At 43.1% G+C, this 25,403-nt stretch overlaps 1 protein-coding gene across 4 annotated transcripts in view; it reads left to right on the top strand.

The window, feature by feature from the left end:
- The window catches only part of NCK2 (NCK adaptor protein 2), a 153,292-nt gene that overhangs the window by 60,137 nt on the left and 67,752 nt on the right, over window positions 1-25,403 (top strand). For all 4 annotated transcript variants that reach the window (XM_030310303.1, XM_030310299.1, XM_030310301.1 and 1 more), the window contains exon 2: window positions 18,856-19,041. The gene's annotated coding sequence lies outside the window, so the exon portion shown is untranslated. The remainder of the gene's footprint in view (window positions 1-18,855; window positions 19,042-25,403) is intronic.

Below are 25,403 nucleotides of genomic sequence, written 5' to 3'. Positions count from 1 at the left end.
TTTTTCTTATAACATGAAGAGGTTTCTCTATTACTTACTTTTAAAAATAAGTAAAACCACTGAATACGTTTTAATTGCCGAATTTTTATGGTGTGTGAATTGTATCTCAATTTAATAAAAAGTAACCTTAGAGTTTGGGGACTGATTTAGAGAGAAGAAATGAAGGGTGAAATGCTTTTATTTTCGTATTGTCAGATACAAATAGTGAGGTTCCCGAAAGATCCCTGTAGCTAGGATTAAAAACCTATTTTTATGGGTTATTTAGATGGAGAAGCCTATAGTGAGCTCACCAAGGTTACTGATAATTAAGTTCAAATGGGTCATGAATCTCAACATAATGAGGATAAAGTGCGGGATGCACTTGAGGCAGCTTAACCAGGCAGCCAAGTGGTAGTTAAGTTTCTTCATAGATAAATGCGTTTGGGAAAATAATCTCAAGTGTTCTTAACCGTATTTTTCTTAGTTAACAACCTATTTCTGAACTCTTTCCTCTTTAGAATTTAGAGGCATTCCTCCTTTTTTGTGTGACTAGCACTTTGTATATAGATGTAATATATTTTACTGTTTACCTATTGATGGACATTTAGGCTGTTTCTTTTTTTTTTTTTTTTTTTAATTTTATTTATTTTAAGAAATCTCTACACCCAGTATGGGGCTCAAACTCATGACCCCAAGATCAGGAGTTGCATGCTCTTCCGCCTGAGCCAACCAGGTGCCTCGAGGCTGTTTCTGTTTTGATACATCTTACCCAATTGCTTTTCACTGAGTTGTGTGATTTTGCATTTTTGTCACCAGTATAGGAGCTTCCCCACAGCCTCACCAATATGCCATTTTATTGTGATAAAATTAAATTTTTTTTATTTTGAAATAAATTTAGGCTTACAAAAATTGCAAAAATAGTGCAAAATTCTCTGTATACCCTCATCCAGCTTTCTCAAATGTTAACATTTTAAATAACCACATGGCAGCGATCACAATGGGAAGTTCACATGATACCGTGCTGTTACCACATTTTCTGATCTCTGACATTCTGATAGGTGAGCGGTGGTATCTTCCTATGGCTTTGGTATACGTGTTTTATTACAAGTGAAGTCCAGCATCTATCTGAAAGCCAGATATTTTCTTTCCCAGTTTCCTTTGCCCCTTTTCTTGATTTGCCGGTCTTCTAATCAATTGTAAAGAGCTCTCCTTGAATTAGGAAGAGTGTCACGAATTGCAAATATTTTTTTTTCTTAACTTTTTATTTGTCTTTTGGATTTGCCTGGGGTATATTTTGCCGTGTAAAAAACCATTTTTATTTTTATGTAGATGAATTCAAACATCTTTTGTGGTTTCTGGATTTTTAGTCATAGATTTAAAAAAGTTTTTCCTTCAAGGCTATAAAGAATTTCTTCCATATGTCCTTCTATACTTTTATTTTTTCACGGTAAACCTTAGATGCATTTGGAATTCATCCTGTTGTAGGATGTGAAGTGTGGCTCCAACTTTGTTCCAGATGGCTACCAAAGTATCCCATCACTATTTATTGAGAAGTCGTGTCTTTCCCCCAATGACTGCAGCCAGCACCCATTGTCATATACTAAATTCCCAGAAGCATTTGGTCCTGTTTATGTGTTCCTATTTCTAACGTTTCTATAAGTCCTTTCCGTTATATGCCATGCCCAAGTGGAACTGCTGAGTTCTTTGAAAACTTCCTATTATTTTAAATAAGATAACCTTCTATGCAAGTCCATAAAAAGCAAATCGTTGTACTTCTATATAAATAAATGAGAAGGCAGAGGCCCAAGGATCACAGAGTTGTTTTGGCCTGGGGTAGAAAGCAGATGGTTCCCTCTATTGTGTCCAAAAGTGCATACAATAGATCCCTTGCAAGGAGTCATTTAGAGGGTCCTTACCTGGACCACCCCTCTGCAGTCTTGCCATCTGTGTTCTTGGATGTGGGAGGCAGGTTAAGGATGCCTGGTGAGAAATTTGATTGAAAACAGTTAATGACAACATTTTTTTGAATAATGTTTTATTTATTTTTGAGAGAGTTGAAGAGGAGGAGTTGCAGAGAGAGACAGACAGAGAATCTGAAGTGGGCTCTGTGCTGACAGCGGAGAGCCAAATGTGGGGCTTGAATTCGTGAACTGTGAGATCATGACCTGAGCCAAAGTTGGATGGTCAACCGACTGAGCCACACCCAGGCGCCCCTGACATTTTTTTTTTTTTTTTTTTTGGTTAAAGAGGGGAAAGAAAAAGAGAGGGCAGTTGGGTAAGAATCCCCTGAAGCCTTTTCTTTGGTACGTTTAACTTTTGGTCTTTTGGAAATCTGTATCACTTAGAACTGCCATGCTCATAGGACACAGTTAAGCCTCTCTTCCCACCAGTGTTTGACAGAGATCATAACCAATTTCTCCCTTAGCACATGCTCCTCTGGAAGACGGTTCAGTGCAGTTGTTCAGCCTAGGTACCCCGTGCAGTCTGGCTGTCTGTGGTCTCCAGCACAAGAGGCGGCATGTGTAAGGTCGAGGCCAAGGGCTCCAGATTCTCACTGCACCCGTGCACCTCCGTACGTCTGCTAACTTCCTTGCTTCGAATGGGAACAATGAAACCTCATCGTGATGTCAGGACTGAATGTGATAACGTAGGATTGGTGTTTAGCCTGTTAGTCTGTGGCACCCAGTAAACGCTGAGTAAGGGACTGCTATTGCATTGGTCTGTTTTCCTTCCCTCTTTAGTGCGTGAAACTCCGAGGCACACAATTCCTGAATTTGCAAGCTGATGGAAGATAGGGGTAACCTGGGAGTAAATGAGAGAGTGGCATGTACATGTGTGACTGGCAGAGGTGAGGTGAGGCGAGCCTCAACGTTCTGAGGTCCAAAACAAAAAAATGTTCGTTCTGTCTTTTGTTGTTTTTTTTAAAACAAATTTTTTTTAAACCTTTATTTATTTTTGAGACAGAGCATGAACAGGGGAGGGTCAGAGAGAGGGAGACACAGAATCTGAAACAGGCTCCAGGCTCTGAGCTGTCAGCACAGAGCCCGACGCGGGGCTCGAACTCACAGACCGCGAGATCATGACCTGAGCCGAAGTCGGACGCTTAACCGACCGAGCCACCCAGGCGCCCCTGTCTTTTGTTGTTAGAGAGATGGACCGAGAGCGTAGGCGTGGGGTTTGGTGTCAGATATGACCAGTTGCAGAGGCAGGACTCATCAACTTTCCTGTACATCGGGGGGTTTTTGTTGCTGTTTTTTTGTCAAAAAGAATAATCCTTAAAATAGAGCATATAAAACAGATACCGTGGAGGAGGAATTGAAGCCCAAAAGGAGAGGAGTGAGCAGAGCACTTGACCGCGTTGCATTCGAAGCTTCAGGTTCAGATGTGGTGTGTGCACACTCACAGGTGGATGGCAGAATCCCTGTTGATATTCTCTGCATGGCCTTGAAGGAGAGAAGTGCCGGGAGGTTGGAGCCGGTGTATGTTCTAATTTTCTAAAAGGAGAAGAAAGCAGGATCAGGAAAGAGACCGATAAACAGGTTACTGAATGGAGATGAAAGCTGGGAGCGGGGAGCCTGTCGGCATCTCTTCTTGATGCCACGTGGCTGGATTTCAGCAGTGTCTCGATAAAGTTGGACCCACTTACGTCTGTAGTGTTAATATACCTTCTCACTTTGGGCCCTCCCTCCTGACCCTGGTCATTCTTTAGGAGTCTTCTGGGCTGTTGTCTCCTTGGGGTTTCATCTGTGGTCATCTGCCCTCCTGGTACTCTCTAAGTCCCCCCAACCCTATCCACTGACCAGTGCATTTCCTCCCCTAACCCCATATCACCTCATGTGCTCCGTACATGGTTGGGGGATGGTTGTGTGTGTTTTATTTTCATAGTCTGTTTACACATACAAAAAAGGGTGTACAACATCAACAGAAAGAAAAGGAGAAAGTCTGAGGGACAGAGCCTGTGAGACACCTTTGTCGCATGCTTGGCTATAGCTCAAGGGTGTGAGGGGGTGTGGCTCATGGCCCAAAGAAAAGATAGGGAGTTCCAGGGCCAACGGAGCGACCTCCACCCATCGTCCTCTGATCTCCCAGTTGGCTGCTCATCTACTCTGGGGGGACTGTCCTTGGTCTTCTCTGGCAGGCCCAATGCAAAGGTTGGGTGTTTAGGGGCAGGGTGGCCCTCGGCTCACTCCCCCACTATGACCAGAGGCATTTCAGTGTCTAATAGGGGGAACAAAATAGTGTTTTCTCTGAGTGCCCCTATGCACCTGGGACTTCGTATGCCACTTAGTGTATACAACACAACTATATAACACATCTCTTCCTGCTATTTTATAGATGAGGAAACCTAGGCTTTAGACGCAGTAAGCCATTTTGCCAAAAGACAGAGCCAGTAAGGGATGGGGCTGGCATTTCTTTCCAAAGCCAAAGTTCGTTCACCAAACAGGCCCATCTCCCTGTGTATCGAACTATTATGTGAATTGATAGCTGGTATGATGGCCTTATGGCCACCGAGTGTAGACTGCTAGTTTGACCTTCCCTGAGTGAAGGTCTCAGATGTGTGCTGTCCTTGGCAGTGATTTGTACCGCAGCATGGATGGAAACCTGGGTATCAGATTTGACCATGATAAACGGATGGAGTGATAGGGATCATCCAGGACCGAATCAGAATCTCGAATTCTTGGGGTGCCTGGGTGGCTCAGTCGGTTAAGCGTCCGACTTCGACTCAGGTCACGATCTCGTGGTCCGTGAGTTCGAGCCCCGCGTCAGGCTCTGGGCTGATGGCTCAGAGCCTGGAGCCTGTTTCCGATTCTGTGTCTCCCTCTCTCTCTGCCCCTCCCCCATTCATGCTCTGTCTCTCCCTGTCTCAAAAATAAATAAACATTAAAAAAATTTTTTTTTAAAAAAGAATCTCGAATTCTTGCAGAGCTGGAACGATGGACTGAAACCGGCCTGGTGAAGTGGAGCAGGAGGATTAGTGAGGAGCACACAACGCTCAGAAAACACCTGCCCAGGTGTGATGAGAGGCCACCCCCACCCCCTGCCCCGCCCCCCAGGCAGGTGTGATGCTGCCTGAAAAGCATGGCGGGGTTAGGCACTGTTACCATGCGAGTTAGCAGCAGTGTGTTCATTTTCTGGTCATCCCTGACTGATTGTGTGCGTCTCTTACACAAGTGATGGCCAGTGATCTATAGCATCCAGAAGTCCCATTTTGGCTCTTCCAGTCAGTCGTCTGTTGAGTCTGCTTTGTGGGAGTAAAGCATACGTCTGTCTTGTCTATTGTGTGTCCAGCACCCAGCACGGTATGAGTTGGGTGACTTAACTTGAAGTCTGCCTAGAAGCAAGAATGGTGTGATGAGTTTCAGGGAACCTTGTCCTCTTTCCAGTGAGGAAGGTTTTGCTTGGAGAAGAGGTCCCGAGAGACATTTGTAGGTCCTCTGTCAGAAGATTCATCTCAGGAAGGTGAGATTAGACCTCCTTGTTTGTTCCATCATAAAGTATTTTTTACCTAAAGCTGTTATGTTTGTTTATACACACACACACACACACACACACACACACACACACACTCAGTTTGATTGTCTCCTTATAATTTTTTTATTTCAATATTTTTTAATGTTTATTTATTTTTGAGAGAGAGATGAGACAGAGCGTGAGCAGGGTAGGGCCAGAGAGAGGGAGACACAGAATCGGAAGCAGGCTGCAGGTTCTGAACTGTCAGCACAGAGCCTGACACGGGGCTCAAACCATGAACCGTGAGATCATAACCTGAGCCGAAGTCGGACGCCCAACCGACTGAGCCACCCAGGCGCTCCTTATAATTTTTTAATTGTAAAGCAGACATTAGCAGAAATTTTGGATAGCACGCATCTGTTTTAGACGTTACCTAGAAAAAGTTAGCTGATGTACATATTATATAGGTGAATTTTCTTGTAACTGAAGAAATAAAGAAACTCTGCTGTGTCATCTCATATTTGACTTTGGTCCCTCACCAGAATGAGGTCTTTAGAAGGACAGCAGGTGTTCTGTGCCTTATTTATGTACAGTGTTTGCACATAGTGGATATGTTGCACGTTTTCATTGACTAAGCGTGCCTTTGATTCTACCAGTGAGGTGACTGATACTGCCTCCAAGCAAACCTAGTCTCCGAGGCTAAGTAGCAGCCTCAATGTCCTAAAACTAGTGAGACGTAGACCTGGGATTTGCATCCAGTTTAAACAAAGTCCTTGTGTCCTTTACAGCCTATGCAGAGGCATGGCCAACTTCATTACCTGGATTAATCTTCTTTCAGACAGTCCTTGTATTCGAATATTGAAAGTTGAGAGAATAAGGTTTCTTGATCTGGCCCTTTTTACTTTCTCTTCTTCCTCTCTAGTAGTGGTTCTTACCTGCGGCTGGCATTGTAACCACCAGGAGCTTTCACAAATTGTAGACATACTAATTCAGTAGATGTTAGGAAGGATCTGTTGAGAATGAATAGGCAAGCTAGTGCCCTTTCCGTTTCTGGATTACATGGTAAAAACACTCAAGATGTTGGCTATTGTACATAACCTGAAGATACTCTGTATTTTGCCTACTTGGGAATCTGAGTGATGGGTTGTAAGGTGAAGGAGAAATTGAACTCATGAGCTGAGTCTGTTCTGTCCCTCACTCTCCCAAAGGTTTTGGTTTTGCATGTTTTTATGGAACAAATTACATGCATATAGGCAGTTGTAAATTTCATTGTTTATTAATTTTAAGACCTAGTCCATAAAGGGTTGGTTGAACAAAATGGTGAATTCAGAGCAAGTTTGAAATCTCTTCCTGTTTCCTCTTGTGCACAAAAATGCATCGTGGAGTGAAAGTTTATCATTTCATAATGTGTGTAAATGAAGGGATCAAAGCTTTTTTCTTTTTTGATGCTTACACTGGGTGAGGATTATCTGAGAAGACCTGGCAGACCAAGGAAATGGGTTTGACTTTCTGCCAGGTGGTCATTGAAATGTTTTTTCCTTTGTGCCCAGTTAAAAGGCTGGGCCTGTAGATTTTCACGCTCTCGTCTGGTTTCAGCTTTGGAAGTGCTTACACAGCTAATCTGGCATTTGTGATTATTTCTACTTTGAGCTCACCAGGAGGCTCTTTGGGGATATTCAGACAGAAATGACTTAATTGGATTTCAGCCCACACACAGTATTTGAATGGCTTTATGGATGACATTAATTGGGCAGCTGCCATAGGAAGTCATACATATATATATATATATATATATATATATATATATATATATATATTTGAACTCTAGAATTTCAAAGTACTCTTTGATTCATTCCCTCTCATTGATTCATTGCTAATTTATTTAACAAGTGAAATACTCTAGAAAAATTAATTTATAGCAGTAAAATTAAGAAATATGGTTCGTTAAGTAGAACCATCCTTTGGTTTTGGCATGGTTACATCATTATCTGTATTTAAGGCTCCATGTTCACACTCACAAGCTGGCTCAAGGACAGTTGTATAAGGGATTCAGGGTCTCTTGGATTGAAATTTGGGAGGAGAGGATTCTGGGCCAGATGGCACTGAATGCTGTAGGGTATTGGACAATTGCAACAGATCTTACAAATATAATTAAGGAAGTGAAAGTTTATTGGATGATAAATGTCGGATATTATCATTTTTTTCGAGCGCCTGCCATGTGGCCAAGCCATATGGACCTCAGCGTGTGGAGGTCCTTTCCTGGAGGCTCTTCCTGTCTAGATAGCCTTGAAATAGGAGAGTTTATGATTATAAAAGAGTGATTTCTTCAGAAACATCCTCCATTCCTGTAGAATGTCCCCAAAAGGAGAACATTTGAGTTCATGTCTGAGCAATGAGTTGGATTTGTCTGGACAGTGGCTTTGGGAAGCTGGAGGGGTAAAGATATTCCCAGTATAGGGAAAGAAATAGTAGACATAAACGCACAGAATTGTGAAAGCATCTGGCATTTGGGGAAAATGGGGGTTAAACACACTCTGACCATTTTAGGAATATTTAAAAGTAGCTAAGCATACTTTCGGAACACAATATTATTAACACTTCTGTTCACTTGGAATAATCATAGATTTGTTCTGGAAGTTAAACTTTATAACTGTTAGCCTTTTTTTGATGGGAAAATTTAATTCACTCAACTTCCTTTTCATTCCATATTTTATGGAATTTTATGGGATACGTTTAGGAGATACTATATTATCTATATGAGCATCGCCCCTAATTAAAAGTGGGAGAAACAAATCAAGTGTATTCAGTACCCGTCAGAAATGAATGAAATAGGATAATATGCAGTGAGATTTTTTTTTTTTTCCACACAGTTCCTTAGAAGCAAATTCGGGGCACACTCGTTAAGCGTCCCACTTTGGCTCAGGTCATGATCTCACGGTCCGTGGGTTCGAGTCCCGCATCAGGCTCTGTGCTGACAGCTTAGAACCTGGAGACTGCTTCAGGTTCTGTGTCTCCCTCTCCCTGTGCCCCTCCCCCACTCATGCTCGGCCTCTCTGTGTCTCTCAAAAAAAAAAAAAAAAAGAAAAGAAGAAGAAGCAGCAAATTCATTCTGTGGGAGGCTTCTCAGTTACCAGTAATTTACCAAATTAAAACAAACAACCTTCCCACAAAATCTTCCTCCAGAGCTCAATTGTTCTCTAAACTTCCAGGGATTTCTCATATGCCAAAGATCATGGACTCTTCCCAGTCTTTTTTGAGCCACTACCTTCATCTAATAGCTATAAAAATCATGTCCCCCACCCTCATCTTGAGAGTCCCGTTTTGGTTTCTTAAAAGGCCAATGATGTGATCTAGAACAAAAATGGGGTTTGAGTAGCCCTTCAGATCCCTGGAGTACTAAAATCTGCATCAGGCCCTATAGTTCACTCACTTAGGAATACGGTGGTTTAATCCTGAGTTAATGAGAACCTAGGCCCTCCCCTGAACAGCTCTCTCTGGATGTTTCCATCCTGTGATGCCCATGCGTGTCAGCTGCAGGCTTAGCAGATTTAGTGTTCTCTCTAAAATTAATGTGTGGCACTAAAATAACGCCGAGGTGTTGAACTTGAAGGGCAGGGGAAATAAAGGATTTGAGATTTCTGATTTGATTAATTCTGGGCTTAGATTTATATAAAACAATGGAAATGTTCCTTGTAGAAAAAAAAAAAGGACTCTTGTTTTAGAGAAATACAGGGGAAGCATTCTCAATAGGGTAGTTTGGGGGCATGAATGCTGCCTTTCTGGGGTTGTGTAAGAGTGTCCGTCAGTGAAACCATGCCACCTGGAGCCACTGCCCAGGACCCATCTGCCCCCCAGATGATTATTCTTTTTTAAATCATTTTATTAAAAACCAGAAGAACAGCATTCAGTGCTTCGACTGTTTTATGACTTTTAGTCTTAAGTATATACCTATTCCCAGTTGAAGAAGTAGAGTGGGATCTTTTCTTTTTGAAGGGCCTAGAAGTGGAGGGAAGCACCATGCCTGTGATCCCAGGGAGGATCCCACTGGAAAATGGAACCAGTGGAGGAGCATCTGGGTAGCTCAGTCGGTTGAGTGTCCTACTCTTGATTTCTGCTCAGGTCATGATCCCAGCGTCATGGGATCAAGCCCTTTGACTGGCTCTGCGCTGAGTGTGGAGCCTGCTTGGGAATCTCTCTCTCCCTCTCTCCCTCTCCCTCTCTCCCTCTTCCTCCCTCCCTCTCTTTTTCCCTCTCCCTCTCTCCCTCTGCCCCTCTTCCCTGCTCACACACACTCTCTCTAAAATAAAAAAGGGAGGGAGGGAGGGAGGGAGGGAGGGAGGGAGGAAGGAAGGAAGGAAGGAAGGAAGGAAGGAAGGAAGGAAGGAAGGAAGCGGGACCAGTGGAAAGGACGGAAGCGGAGGACTGCACTGATACATTAGTGCCTCCAATTTGTTTTGTCATTTACTGAATCATGGATTAATTGGGTTGCACCCTGGTACCAAGTACAGGGTCAGTCCTGGGTCTCTGCCCTTGAGAAAAGTTAGTCTTCTTCCATCTGATGAGTCCTTTGTGCTAACTGCCCATTCGCTGGAAATGCCAGGGGTGGAGGGACATGTAAAACAGCATCAGAGAAATGGAATTTACAACATCCAGAATGCTAAATGTTCTGCAGGACAAATGACCCAGCTTCTATAACAAATCATCATTAAAATAAAATAGATTTAAAGTGACTTGAAAGACATACAAAACATTGTAATTTATGGGCATTATTTGGATCCTGATTCAAATAAATCAGCTATAAAAAGACATTTATGAGGTGGCTTAGTTGGTTAATCTGGCTCTTGATTTTGGCTCAGGTCACAATCTCACAGTTCCTGAGTTTGAGTGCCACATTGTGCTCTGTGCTGATGGTGTAGAGCCTGCTTGGGATTCTCTCTTTCCCTCTCTCTGCTCTTCCCCTTCTCATGTGTGCGCATACTCTCTCTCTCTCAAAATAAATAAACTTAAAAAGACATTTATGAGCAAATTGGGAGAATTGGAACACTAAATGTGAGGTTTATATTAAGGAATTAATTGTTCTTTTAGGGGTAATAATGGAGTTGTACTTATCTACTGGTGATACACACTGAAGTGTGTATAGATAAAATAATTTTCGTGTGGGATTTGCTTTCAAGTCACCTAGTCGGGATTGGGGCAGAGTGATTGCCTATAGGTCCATAGGTGTTGAGGTTGAGTGTTACTGTACCTGGGGAGACATACCCTGGTTACTTCTGCAAATGGTTAAACATCTCCGTTAAAATGCAAAGTACGCTGATTATGGTACAGTATGGTAAATGTTGCAGTAGGACTTTGCACTGAGGAGGGAAGGCAAGACCTTCTATGTAGGGGAACTGGGAGCGTGTTCCCAGAGGTGGCAGTATTTAAACTGGGTCCGAAAGAAAGAATATGTGTATGAAAACTGGAGAGCCTGTTCCTTTTGTGCCCAGGAGGAAGGAAGCCGGGAGATGCTGTGGGTTTTCTGGTGGATTAATTACTGACTGGTTCCTTCCATTCATTCATTCCTGCATTCATTTAGGGCATGTTTTTCAGGTTTCTGCGATATGTGATGAGAACTGGTGAAGGAGATGGTATATTAGTTTGCCAGGGCTTCCATGACAAAAGACCATAGGCATTGGCATAAAGAACAGAAATTTATTTTCTCACAGTTCTGAGGCTGGAAGTCCAAGAGCACGGTGTTGGCAGGTTTGGTTTCTCTCCTTGGTTTGTAGATGGCTGCCATCTTGCTGCCTCCTCCCATGGTCATCCCTCTGTGCTCGAGCATTCCTAGTGTCTCTTCTCCTTCTTATAAGGACGCCAGTCATATCAGATTAGCGTCGATCTCCATTTAACTTAATGACCTCGTTAAAGATCCTATCTCCAAATACTGTCACATTCTGAAGTACTACTGGGGGTTAGGACTTCAACAGAGGAATCTGGGGGGACACAATTCAAACCCAGAAGGAAGAGTGCTTGACTGACTCTGGAGGTATCCAGAAACTCTTTCGAGAGGAAGGGCCTTGAACAGCCTCTTGAAAGAGGGTAGGATTTCAGCCCTCTACTGGGCACTGGAACAGGGTGGGGAGGGAGCCAAGAATCTGCAGGAAGTTCCCAAAGATGAGGTGAAGGTGGGAGACGGCTTTGGAGACCAAGGCAGTGAGCAGCCATCTTAGCAGTGGAGTTCTGAAATGGCAGAACCGGAATGGAGAGGAGGGCTGATGGTGAGGGCTTGCTTAGTGCCAGGGGCAGGGGGTATGGATGAGAGGAAGGGGAGAGAGCATGTGCCCTATGTCCTGGCTGGGCTTCCCTTCCGGAAAACCATGCAATGAAGAGAAATGGGAAAGGGGATGTGATTTTATCTAATAGATTAATGTCCTAATCACCAAAGTAAGACGTAGTTGTAAAAATATTACAGAAAAATTAAGAGTAAAATCATACTCCTCACCCCTGTTTCCACCCCATAAGCTTATTGGTTGTAACCACTGTTAACAACAGCCTGTGTCTGGCCTTCTTGCTTGCTTTTTAAGATTCTGTTTTTAAAAAGTGTAAATTAGAGAGAGAAAGAGAGAGAAGGAGGGAGGGGAGAGAGAAATAGGATTTGCTTGGGGTTCCTGGGTGGCTCAGTTGGTTGAGCGCCTGACTTCGGCTCAGGTCACGGTCTCACGGATTGTGAGTTCGAGCCCCATGTCTGGCTCTGTGCTGACAGCTCAGAGCCTGCAGCCTGCTTCTGATTCTGTGTCTCTCTCTTGCTCTGCCCCTCTCCCGCTCATGCTTGCTCTCTCTTTCATTCAAGAATAAATAACACATTAAAAAAAAATTAGAGAATTTGCTCACCCCTACCCCATTTGTTGACCTTGGCCTTTCTTCCATTTTCCCCCATTCTTACAGTTCTTTATCCCCCAAAAGTAAAGGACTTGAACTTTTAATTATATTAAATAATTAATAATTCTTACACATATTCATAGTTAAAAGCCTTTGAATTACCTGGCACACCAGAATTGTCTCAGATAAGATTTTAGAGTCTGTGTGTCTTGTCTTGTGTTGCCTTGCCTTCCCTGTCCGTCCATCCTGCCTTTTGAAACAAAAGGGGGTTTTGCCCAAGTTTTATCCAGTAGTGCATGTTAGTGTTTAAGGTTTAGTTTTGTCAGTGTACCTTTTATGCGTATTGTAACTATCTGGACAGCAACAGGCCCGTGTCATAAAGAGTGCTAGTGAGCCTTTTAATAATGTGACAGCCATGCCTCATTTTGTTGCTCTTCGGTCGTATTGCGTTTTTCACGAATTGAAGGTTTGTGGCAACCCTGGGTTGAGCGAGCCTATTGGCGCCACTTTTCCAACGGCATTTGCTCACTTCATGTCTTCATGCCACGTTTTGGTTAAGACTTGCAATGGGGCGCCTGGATGGCGCAGTCGGTTAAGCGTCCGACTTCAGCCAGGTCACGATCTCGCGGTCCGGGAGTTCGAGCCCCGCGTCAGGCTCTGGGCTGATGGCTCAGAGCCTGGAGCCTGTTTCCGATTCTGTGTCTCCCTCTCTCTCTGCCCCTCCCCCGTTTGTGCTTTGTCTCTCTCTGTCCCAAAAATAAATAAACGTTGAAAAAAAAAAAAAGACTTGCAGTATTTCCAACTATTGCATTAGTATTACATTTGTGATTAATCACGGTGATCAGTGATGATGGCTGGCATTTTTTTTTTTAGCAATGAAGTATTTTTTAATTACGCACGTACATTGTTTTCTTAGACCTAATGTTATTGCACACTTAATAGGCTGCGTTATAGTGTAAATATAACTTTAAATGCACTGGAAAGCCAAAAAAAAAAAAAAAATTCATGACTTGCTCCTTGCAGTATTCATTTTATTGCAGTGGTCTGGAACTGAACGCTCCGTAACTCCAAGGTATGCCTGTATGTGTCATTAGATTGTCCAGCTATGGCGTTGAGCTATAGCAGGCTTTGTAGGCTGATTCTGAAAACTGATTTGGACAAGGGGGAAGATCTCAGGAGTAACACACCTTATCAGACCTTTTGGAGAATGGAGTTTTGTACCATCAACTATATAAACAAAAATCTTTACAAACCATTGAAAGTGGCGTTGCTAATCAAATCCCTGTCTGTTAGAATTTTTAGGCAGTGGACTGTAAAACTTAAATTCATATTAAGATTTGCATTATGACTTTTTTGTCATGGTATTTTAGATAAGCCTTAATAATTTTTTTGGTACCGCATCGTCAAGTTTGATAATTCTTAAATCCACTTGTATGTCAAAGCCGCAGAATTGGAGCTGAAGGACCCTTGTCCTGAAGGAGGAAACAGAGGCACAGAGTCATACAGGGCATTGGGTCACTGAACCAGGCCTGGGACCCCATTCTGATCTGTGGCCTCATGCCACTTTTTGTGATCTCCTTATATGTGGTTGACCCCATTGCCCGCAGTTTCAGTCCTACAAGGTAGAAATTTCCATTATTTTAGAACGTAGAAACCTCAGAGCTTAAAATCTGACCCATTTTCCCTCCTCTCCAAACACCTGCCTTAGCCATATGTGATGGCACTTTGTGGCTGTTCAGAGTTAGAAATCAGTACTTCTTTTTTTTTTTTTTCTTCCATTTTCATTAATGAACTTCTAATCAACAGATATAATCAACTGATAACCAGCATTGTCATTTAGAACAGATAGAAATCCAGCCCAATGCAGAAAATCTTGGAGTTTGTCAGGGCGCCTGGGTGGCTCAGTGGGTTAAGCATCCAACTTCGGCTTGGGTCGTGATCTCGTGGTTCGTGGGTTTGAGCCCCGTGTCAGGCTCTGTGCTGATGGCTCAGAGCCTAGAGCCTGCTTTGGATTCTGTGTCTCCGTGTCTCTCTTTGCCCCTCCCCCATTCACGCTCTCTCTCAAAAATAAACACACACACACACACATAAAAATTAAAAAGAAAAAAACTTGGAATTTGTCCTGCTCAGGACTGCTTTATCTCGAGTAAGAATCCTAATTTCATGGGACGTTTTGAAATTTGGACCCTTGCTTATGGCCTTCCATTACTCTCTGGGCCCTGACTGGGGACCACTGTGCATGGTGTGAGTCCACATGGGGGAAGAAACCAGGGTTGAATTTTAGCCAGGCCACTCAAGGAGACTTTTGTATAGCTTTGTTCAGTGTCTGAAACTAGCACTTTCCCACTGGAATAAAGTTTTCCACCAAGTAGCTTGGTAGGAATGAAACATAGTTAGTTCTGCCAGAAGTCACCAAGATAGCCTGGCCCCATGTCCTTCTGGTCAGGCAGGGACCCTGCATATTCCTTCTGAGCTGGATGTCAGCTTGGGCCACTGTGGGGCCTGTGTGCTCTGAAGAGGGGTCTCACGTGGAGAGGGCAAAGAGGGGTAAGAAAGGGTGAGATGAGGCTGTGATATTTGGGAGCCCAGAGGGCCTAAAATTAGGGGTCTGGAGGTTTCTCGTGGTGCATTTGGTATGTGTAAGATTGGGTTGTGATGCTCACCTGATGTAACCTGCGACTCTTTTGGTTGTGTGCACTACTCAACCCAGTCAGATGATGTTTTTCAGTAATTCTTTTTGCTGCATTAACATCTAAGAGAAACGGTTCCTTTGAAAATAAGGTACTGTGTGCCTTCGTGGGCTTGCTTCTTTGACGCAGCATTATGCCGTCCCTACCTGATTGGAGAGGCTGAAGCTGGCCTCCCAGTGTAGCAGATACTCCAGACCGATGGCAGCGGCAGTCAGTCTCTGCTTGAGTCTCCAGGCTCTACCTGTTAGTGGTGATCTTTTCTGAGGAGAAAGAGCATTGGAAGGGCTCTGAAATCAGGCTGGGACGCCTGGCTGGCTCAGTCAGTTGAGCGTCTGACTTTGGCTCAGGTCGCGATCTCACCGTTCGAGGGTTCAAGCCCTGTGTTGGGCTCTGTGCAGACAGCTCAGAGCCTGGAGCCTGCTTCGGATTCTGTGTCTCCCTCTCTCTCTGCCCCTCTGCCGCTCATGCTCTGTCTCTCTTAAAAATAAGTAAATGTTAATAAAAAAATTTGAAACCAGGCCAGCGTAGGTTTAGATTCTGGCTGTGGGCCATCTCGTGGCTTAGTCCCTGAGCTGAATGATAAGATTTCTCTCATCGGGTTGCTGTGAAGGGGAACACCAGTGCAGTGCCTCACTGGGACCGGGACAAGCTCTTCTCGTCTCTGCCTGTTACTCTGTTTCTGTGAATCAGGGAGAAGGAGAGGTGGTATCCCCTGAGCACTCAGTATGAGCCTTCGGGAGATTTGGATGGTCCGGGAAGAGTGGCCAGCTGTAAAATAGGTAGAGCTGAGCGTCCCCGCACACAGCTTTGGGCCATCAGCGGAACGGGGTGCGTACCCCCTTGCTAATCCTTCATGACTCCCCTGGAGTAAAGCGCATTAGTGATGGATGTCACCACTGGACCTCCATGCGGGGCTAAGGTATGAAGGACACCGCCCTGGACATCCGGTGTCTGGTGCTGTAGCAGGCACTGGAAGTCTAAATTAGACTAAGGTTGGCACTGGTGGCGGGGCAGGGGGGCGGCATCTCTGTGCCAGGCCCTGGCCCCAGGACTCATAGTGCTCCCAGAATTGCAGATTGTGGTACCGAGGCACGCAAGCCCAGAGCACGCCCTCCCAGTTGTAACTGGTGCTGTAGCCAGATGCCCCCAGAAGACTGGGGAGAAGCCCCAAGTTGTGGCTCAGGTTTTTCAAAAACATATTTGAGAAAAAGAAAATGTCAGTGTTATAGACAATTCAGAAAATCCTGTGGATTTCGCGGTGATAAAATGTTGCATTATTAGGAGTCCAAAGTAATGTGGAGGGGAGATATGTTTGGTATCAGGGTTCATTGCTTTCTGGTTCTACCTCTTCGTCATCTGTTTCTAAAGGGAGATGCACATGGTGCTAGTGGGGAGATATTTTCAAAGGAAAACCTAGACGCGTTTCGTATATTCCCGTCTGTATGCAACACACTCTGTAGACTGTCCTTGAGTGAATTCTTGGGCGAGAACCTTCTGCAGTCCAGCTGACCTTGTGCTGGGTAGTGTTTGCAGTCTGAGGTGGTTTTTGCACAAGAGTGTATGCTTTCCTGATGGGTTTAAATCTTTGTACTTAAGATCTGATTGGAAATGTTTGTCCTTACCAGAGGTTTTAATACGCCAATGGCCCCACATTAAATAAACATAGGACGTGGGCAGGGTACATTTAAACCCAGGATGAGACAGGTCTTGATCCCTCTGTTTATTTCCATTGAAGGCGTATGCTTTGTGCATTGACCGTTTGTCTGTGAAATGCTTTTCTCTGGGAAAACACTGCAGCCTTCCTTTTTCACACTTGAATCCCAGATAGCCATTCGTGGATTTGAGCCCCGCATCGGGCTCTGTACTGACAGCTCAGAGCCTGGAGCCTGCTTCCTCAGATTCCGGGTCTGCCTCTTTCTGTTCCTCCCCCGCTCTCACTCTGTCTCTCTCAAAAATAAATAAAGGTTAAAAAAAAAAAGAATACTTGCTCAGGACCTGAGTCCGGATACTAAAATTTCTATTTCTGGAGATCCTGTCATTTGATTGTAAACATGTAGCAGAGAGAAGGGTGTAATTGTCCTGGTACACGTCTTGCCCAAACCTAGTATTTCTTTTGTGCTGCGGCATCACCTTTTCCTTGCATTAAATCATATATATACATATATACATATATATTTTGTAAGGTCTGCAGCCTTTAAAATAATTCTAGAGAGTGCATAAAGAGGAATTAATTTTTTAATCAAAATTTACGAATGTGCCATATAACGTTTTTATGAAAGCCCTACTTGAATTATCTTTTTCTATTGGACTAAAATAGAATTTGATTTTTTCCATGGGGTATTTAACGTTTTGGGTCATAATCATGCTAGAGATGAATAAATAGATCTTCTCTGAGTGAACTGTCAGGACCGATCCCCTCTGGGTCTGAAATGTAATTAAAACTGTCAGTGAACTCTCTTGGAGGTCCACAGAGCTTCAGGGTCCCCTCAGCAATGCTGGGCAAGGACTGAAAAGAGCCCCCCAAGTGCGGAGAATGTAAGGCAGCAGCAGACTCCCCCAGAGCACGGGGGAGAGGCCACAGGTCATCTCCGTCAGGCTGCTCTTGTCCCCACTTCCTTGTGGTTTCTGGACGTTATTCTCAGATTTCCTGCAGGGATGTTTTGTAGCACAAGGCTGTGGGGTCCAGTAGGGGATCTCTCCCAGTAAATGGCCAGTGCAAGAGACCTCCGAGACAGAGGAGTGAGTCTCTAAATTTAAACATCCCTGCTCTCTGCAACCCTTCTCCCTTCATTAGGCTCTCAGACTTGCTTCCTTTCCACCGGGCAACCTTTCTTTTGTCTCCAGCAGGCTTGGAAGGTTGTGGGGAGGAGCCGTCTTGGGGAAGAGGGCTGAAGAATCTTGGGAACTTACGTGCCTGGGTTATGGATAGCTGTCCCAACCGTCCCCATCTCTTTCCTCCATAGAGGTACCTGACTGCCTCAGAGGTACCAGACAGGGATCTGAAGGTGGAGGAGGAGGACGTTTTTGTTTGGGCAGGGGTCAGTAGGTACAAAGCAACTTTTTTCTGGGGTGTATTGAAAATATTGGACCCTCATGCACTGCTGGTGGGAATGCAAACTGGTGCATCCACTCTGGAAAATAGTGTGGAGGTTCCTCAAAAAATTAAAAATAGAATTACCTTACAACCAAGCGATGGCACTACTAGGAATTTATCCAAAGGATATGGGAGTGCTGATGCATAGGGGCACTTGTACCCCAATGTTTATAGCAGGGCTATCAACAATAGCCAGGGTATGGAAAAAGCCCAAGTGTCCATCAACTGATGAATGGATAAAGAAGATGTGGTTTATATATACCATAGAATACTACTCAGCAATGAGAAAGAATGAAATCCTGCAATTTGCAACAATGTGGATGGAACTGGAGGGTATTATGCTAAATGAAATAAGTCAGGCAGAGGACAGTGATCATATGTTTTCACTCATATGTGGAATTTGAGGAACTTAACAGAAGACCATGGGGGAAGGGAAGGGGCAAAAAATTAGTTTCAGAGGGAGGCAAACCATAAGAGACCCTTAAATACAGAGAACAAACTGAGGGTTGATGGGGGCGTGGGGGAGAGGGGAAAATGGGTGATGGGAGTTGCAGAGGGCACTTGTTGGGATGAGCACTGGGTGTTGTATGTAAGCAATGATTCATGGGAATCTACTCCCGAAACCAAGAGCACACTGTATGCACTGTATGTTAGCTAACTTGACAATAAATTCTATTTAAAAAAGAAAATTACTGGTTTCAGGCAAATAATTTTCAGGCAGTTAACTTAAAATCAAACGAGCACGTGGTCCCAATAAATGTGTTTTTTTCTGTTTCCTTTCAGAATTCATATGTTCCTTCTATACAAGTGATTCCCCAGATCATAATCCTCTGCTGAGATTTGGGTTGGATTCAAGAATCTGGAGAATTCCTGCAGCTTTGTAACGTCAGGAGGTGTGACCAGCTGAGAAATTCACCTTTTGAGGAGTTCTGCGTTTTGCCAGTCATCTCTTATAACTGAGTGCCAAAGGTAAGCCTGTGATTTCCTGCCTAAAACAGCTGGGAGAAGTTGGTGCTTTCGCCTCAAATGCTCGATTTGCATGGTAGGTTTTCCATTAGTAAAATGACAAGAAGTGTGGCCCTCATGTATTGAGCTACATAAACTGTAAGTTTTCAAGGGCCCTGGTTCAAAAATGAGTTGACTGTTCCTGCATCAGCACATGATGGCATTACTTGAGTAACCAGGAAGCAGAATGGTGGGTGTCCCCCCACTTATAAAACGCCCTGTGGCACCAGCTCGAGGTGGCCTTGAGTCTGTACAAGTCGAGGCCTTCCTTGTGCTGCTCTGGGACTATGAGATAAATAAGAACTGCCTTCAGGATGCTTTTGGTCTGGTAAAGGTTCATTCCAACTGTGACGCCCAGAAGAGTAGTCTACGTGTAAATGTGCAAATGGATAAAGGATTCTGGGGAAAATTCTGCTTGGTTGTATGAGAAATCTGCTCGCACGTGTTAAAACTGTACCCGTAATACAGCATGTGGGCTCTGAGATCCAGGGATCCTGTAATAGCCGTTCCTGGGCAGAAACATGTAGTCTGTATAACAGAAATATTTTTCAGCCCTAACAAATCGTTTGGGACATATGATTGAAATTGTAAGGGTAGTGGTTTGGTAGTGTGGTTAATCTGGCGTTCTGTCTCTGGCTGGGCAGTAGGCAGGCTTTATGAAGAAGGTGCAGTTTGGAGGTGAGAGCACCCAATTCACTAGCTTTCCTTCAGACCCTTATTTTGCTTGTGTTATTCACAAATTGTTTTAAACCGTTCTTGAATCTATAACTTTGGGCTGTAGAATCTCTTGGTATGATTTCTGTAAGTTTATTAATTTGATATAGATGAGAATTAGCTTTCATTTCATCTAAAACTGCTGCTAAAATTTTTGTAAGTGGGTTTTTTTTTCCCCCTTAACGACTTTTTTTTTTTTTTTTTGGAGGCTTCTTAATTTTACTTCTGCTCCTTTTTGATGTGTAGTAACCTGAACAGCACAGAAATAATAGGTAGTATTTCATAAGAGTAGGATTAAGTGTCTGGGTGTCTTCAGCTTATTATTATCCTTTATGATTTCACTTGGAGGAAATGACATGTCCCATTTATTTAGAGTGTTGTTCATTGTGATTTCCAGGTCTAGGGCTTGGTTTGGAATTGAGAGCTTGAAGGTCGTATTGTGTAGCTGAATTCTATGCCCTCCTTCCTCTCTCCCACTATGCTTAAAGTTATCCTGACCCTGTGCCCCCTGGACTGGTCTCTTACTAGCTTTACATAGCCTCATGCGTCGATGGGGCACTCCCAGGTTTCTCCTTCAGACCTGATGTAAGATAAACACCATTGGGATGTTTCATGTCCAATCCTAGGAGATTTCCATTACACAGAAAAGCTCTTACCCTTTGCAAATCAATTTTTTATAATAGTCATTGAAGTGGAACCTTTTAAGACTTAGTCTTTTATAAATGCAGTCACGTATTTCATGGTAATAAGCGAGAAATTAGTGCAAATCCTCAAATCTGATCGTCAGGATTCATCAGGAATTCATGAGTATTAGAATGTGACACTTAATGACATTAACACACTTCATGTTATCACTTCAGTTATTCTGAAAGTGTCTCGTTCGGAGAGTGGTAAGGCAGAGAAAGTAACATGCTCACTCCTGGCAGTATATTCCGCACGAGTGCCCAGCAGGTATCTATTACTATTAGGCAAATGGTTGATTCCTGTGTACAGTTAGATAGAGAACCATTCATAACCATGAAAAGATACTTACAGAAATATCTATACACATATTATTTTAACTAATTAATTTCTATAAGCTCATGACATCCATGACCAAAAAACCCTGATTGACTTATTAAGAATTACTTTTGTGGTTTAGAATAATGTCCAGTGGGAAAATCATTAGATGTATCCATTTGTATAATAAATATTTATTGTGAGCACCAACTAGATTCTAAACCATTTTTCTTACATTGACCATTTTAGCACTGTGTTTTAGCAGCTACAAAAATAGATAAAATAAGCTCTAGAAAGCCTTTCTCATGCCCTTGTGGGATGAGGCTGGACCCTGACAGCTGTGGCTGAGGTTCTTACAGTGAGTCCCTGGTGCACATGGCAGGGCGAACTGGCTGGCCCTCAGAGAAGAGTCTGGAAAAGCCAGAGGATGCTCTGTTTGGAGTGAGTTTTGAAGAATGAGGGCATGTGTGCACCGAGGCATACTGGGTCCCCTTGGCAAGGACAAGCTAGGTGAATTCACTGGGTAATGGATCTTAGAGTTTCCAGATCATTTAAGTAATATGGGTGGGGACCCAGCATGCTCTTTGGTCAGTGGTCTTTCAACTGCCAGCAGGAAAAGGGCACATTTTGGAAAGAAGTGACAGCCGTGCTAGCCTGGTAAGGTGGTTAGTGGGATGTCAGCCTCGAATGAATTGCCCAGTTATTGGGACACAAAGTATGCCCTGTCCTAGCTCAGACCTGCACCTAGGGCCGGGCTGAGGGTGGAATGAATGAAGATGGTGGAATGTCCATGCTGCATCTCAGAGGGGCCCAACTGGAGTCCCAAGCCCCTGTTTACCAAGTTGTGCACTTCCCTGCCCCATATTGTCTTCCCTGGAGCCTCCCCCACTTTGAGGTTGAAGAGCAGAATCTTGGGAACTCCCTAACCTTGACCCTGCCTATTTTGCGAAGTGGACACCATGGGAGAAGCCTGGCGGCAGACCCTTTCCCATGTACATTAGAACTGTTAGAGAATGCGTAGCCTGTACTTAACTCTTCTCATGTATGATTGAGAATCGACTGAGGTTCATGGTCGTTGGAGGCTGGCTGGGGTTTACTGGGGATGGAAGACATGAAGGGCATGGTACACTATGATGAAAATCTCTCATCTTTTGAGAAACGATTTAGAACCATTTTCAGGACAGAAGCTTAAGGGGTAGAAGGATCATGGTGTTATGGGGCAGGAAAGACCATGGCTTAGGTGAGAAGACTCGTGAGCGAAGTGAAGGAAAGGAGACGAAGATTTCAGACCGTCAATTTGCTGATAGTGTCGGAGAGCAGATGTTAACGGGGATCCTGTCCACATCATTTCCTTTATTCTTTTTTTCAGTTTTCTGGAGGTCTGATTGACAAAATTGTAAGATACTGAAAGCATACTTCATGGTGATTTGATACACCATATACAGTGTGAAAGAATCCTGACCATCTAGTTAATTAACACATCCATCACCTCACATATTTCTCTTCTGTGTGTATGTGAGAACATTTAGGTTCCCTCTTAGCAAATTTCGATTAAATAATGCAGTGTTATTAACTGTAGTCACTCTGTTATACATTAGATCCTTAAGCTTTATTTATCTTCTAGCTGGAAGTGTGTCCCTTTTATCAACCTCTGGCTGTTTCCTCTAACCTCAGTCCCTGGCAACCACTTTTCTACTCTCTGTTTCTAGGAGTTTGACCTCTTCCCCCCCCCCCCCCCCCCCCCGCCAGATATCACATGTAAGTGATACTACACAAGATTTGTCTTTCTCTGCTGGCTTATTTCACTTAGCATAATGCCTCAGGGTCCATCCGTGTTGTCAAGAATGGCAGGATTTCCTTTTTTTTTTTTTTTTCACGGCTAAATGTTATTCCATTATGCATAAACACCACGTCTTAATCCATTCATTGCTGGATAGACACGTAGGTTGTTTCCGTATCTTGGCTATTGTGAATAACAATAGCAGTGAATTTGGGGGTGCACACATCTCTTTGATATCCTGTTTTCATTTCCTTTGGATAGATATCCAGAAGTGGGATTGCTGGATCATATGGTACTTCTTTTTTTAATCTTTTGAGGTATCTCCATAGTGTTTTCCACAGTGGCTGCACCAACTTACTTTCCTGTCAACAGTGAGAAGGTGTTCCTTTTCTCTACATACTTGTCAATACTTGTTGTCTCTTGTATTTTTGCTAATAGCCATGCTAACAGGTATGATGAGGTGATATCTCATTGTGGTTTTGATACATTTCCCTGGTGATTAGTGATGTTGAGCGCCTTTTCATGTACCTGTTGGGCATTTAGATATCCTCTTTGGAAAAATATCTGTTCAGATCCTCTACCTATTTTTTGTTTGTGTTTTTGCTACTGAGTTGTATGAGTTCTTTATATATTTTGGATATTAGCCCTTCATCAGATAATGTGATTTGTATTTTTCCCCATTCCGTAGGTTACTTTTCACTCTGTTTATGGTTTCCTTTGCTATGCAGAAGCTTTTTAGACTGACGTAGTCCCACTTGTTTATTTTTGCTTTTGTTGACTTTTGCTTCCAAAAACACATTGCCAAGACCACTGTCAAGGAGCTTACTGCCTATGTTTTCTTCTGGGAGTTTAATGGTTTCAGGTCGTATATTCAAGCCTTCAGTCTACTTTGAGTGAATTATGTCTATGGTGTAAGATAGTGGTCTAGTTTGATTCTTTTACATGTGGCTGTCCAGTTTTCCCAACACCATTTATTAAAGAGACTATTCTTTCCCTGCTGTATATTCTTAGCTCCTTTGTTGGAAATTAATTGATCATCCATGTATGGGTTTATTTTGGGGCTCTTTATTCCATTGATCTATGTGTCTCTTTTTATGCCAACACCATACTGTTTTTGATTACCACAGCTTTGTAATATAGCTTGAAATCAGAAATCCATGCCTCCAGCTTTGTGGGTCTTTTTTGTTTTTTTGTTTGTTTGTTTGTTTTTTCCCTCAAGGTTGCTTTGGCTATTCAGGATCTTTTGTGGTTCCATAAAAATTTTAAGATTGTTCTATTTCTGACAAAAATGCCATTGGAATTTTGATAGGGATTGCACTGAGTCTGAAAATGGCTTTGGGTTATATGGACATTTTACCAATATTAATTCTTGCAATCCATGAGCATGGAATGAATATCTTTCTGTTTGTGTTTTCTTCTCTTTGTTTCGTCAGTGCCTTACAGTTTTCAGTGTATAGATATTGTACCTCCTCAGTTATATTTATTGCTAGGTATTTTATACTTAGTGATGCAATTGTAAATGAGATCGCTTTCTTAATTTCTCTTCCTGATAGTCCATTGTTAATGTAGAGGAACAGAACCAATATTTGTACAGCATATTGATATTGTATATTGCAACTTCATTGAATTTGTTTATCATGTCATCTGCAAATAGTGACCGTTTTTCTTCTTCCTTTCGGATTTGGGTGCTTTTTGTTTCTTTTTCTCGTCCAATTGCTCTGGCGAGGAATTCTAGTACTATCTTGAAAAGTGGCAGGAGTGGACATACTTCTCTCGTTCCTCGATCTTTGGGGAAAAGCTATCAGTTTTTCCACTACTAGGTATGTTATTAGCTGTGAGCTTTATTATGTTGAGTTTACATTGCTAAAAAATACTGCAGTATTGATTCTACCACAGTTAACCTGGTGGTGGAGTTGATGGGAACCTGCTTTAACCTACTGGACACTTTTCAGTCCAGGTTTGCTCAAGTACAGGGGCTCTCAAACATCTGCACCTGTGCTCTCATTTGTACCCCATGTTTGGAGTGTGATGCTTATAATGCAGGGCAGCATTCCATACAGATGGCACCACCCCTGGAGAGGGTGGCCCTGCCTCTCTCTCCCTGTTCTGGGCAACCAGTGAATCTGAAAAGGGATTTCACTTGACTGTAATATCTTTGTGCATCTTAGCAAATTTCACATTATTGCATATTAGGTTTGCTGCAACATTCTAACCAATTATGGTCTGAAAGTGGATATTTCTCTCTGTACCAAAGAAACACATTTTAGATGTCAGTCCTTTTTGTCTTCCCATCGATCCTTTTATTTTGAACTTCTTGAAGAGTAAATGGAGGGACTGAGATGGATTTTTAAAAATGCTTTAAACTTACATTCCAGTGAGCTCTTTTCTTCTTCCAAGGATCGAAATTAAAATGGAGCATAAATTGTAAAAAAAAAAAAAAAAAACAAAAAACCTACCAGACACTTTTCTGGTACCTGGCACAGGGCTTTTGCCACCTCTGTTGTTGTCCTTAATCTGAAAGACAGATCTCATTACCCCCATTTCATAAACAGAGGCACTAACCCTCAGGAGAGGGTAAGAGGATTGCCTGTGTTCATAGAGTTGAACTTGCACAATAGCATTTTGACCAAGGTCCTGGTTTATAAGTCCATGTTCTTTCTCTTCCCCATGTCCCTGACATACCCTGGCAATGACACAGTAATCCCCTGAGCACTAACTTGGGACCGGGGACCACTTGACACTCAGATTAAACAGCGTGGCCAAAGCCCAGAGCTCATAAGAGCAGGCTGTACACCCACGTTTTCCTGACCCAAAGCCTTTCATTCTTCCTAGA

The sequence above is a fragment of the Lynx canadensis genome, chromosome A3 (assembly GCF_007474595.2).
Source record: "Lynx canadensis isolate LIC74 chromosome A3, mLynCan4.pri.v2, whole genome shotgun sequence".
Taxonomy (NCBI): Eukaryota; Metazoa; Chordata; class Mammalia; order Carnivora; family Felidae; genus Lynx; species Lynx canadensis.
The sequence above is the reverse complement of the archived record's forward strand: the minus strand, read 5'-3'. Positions and strand labels throughout refer to the sequence as shown.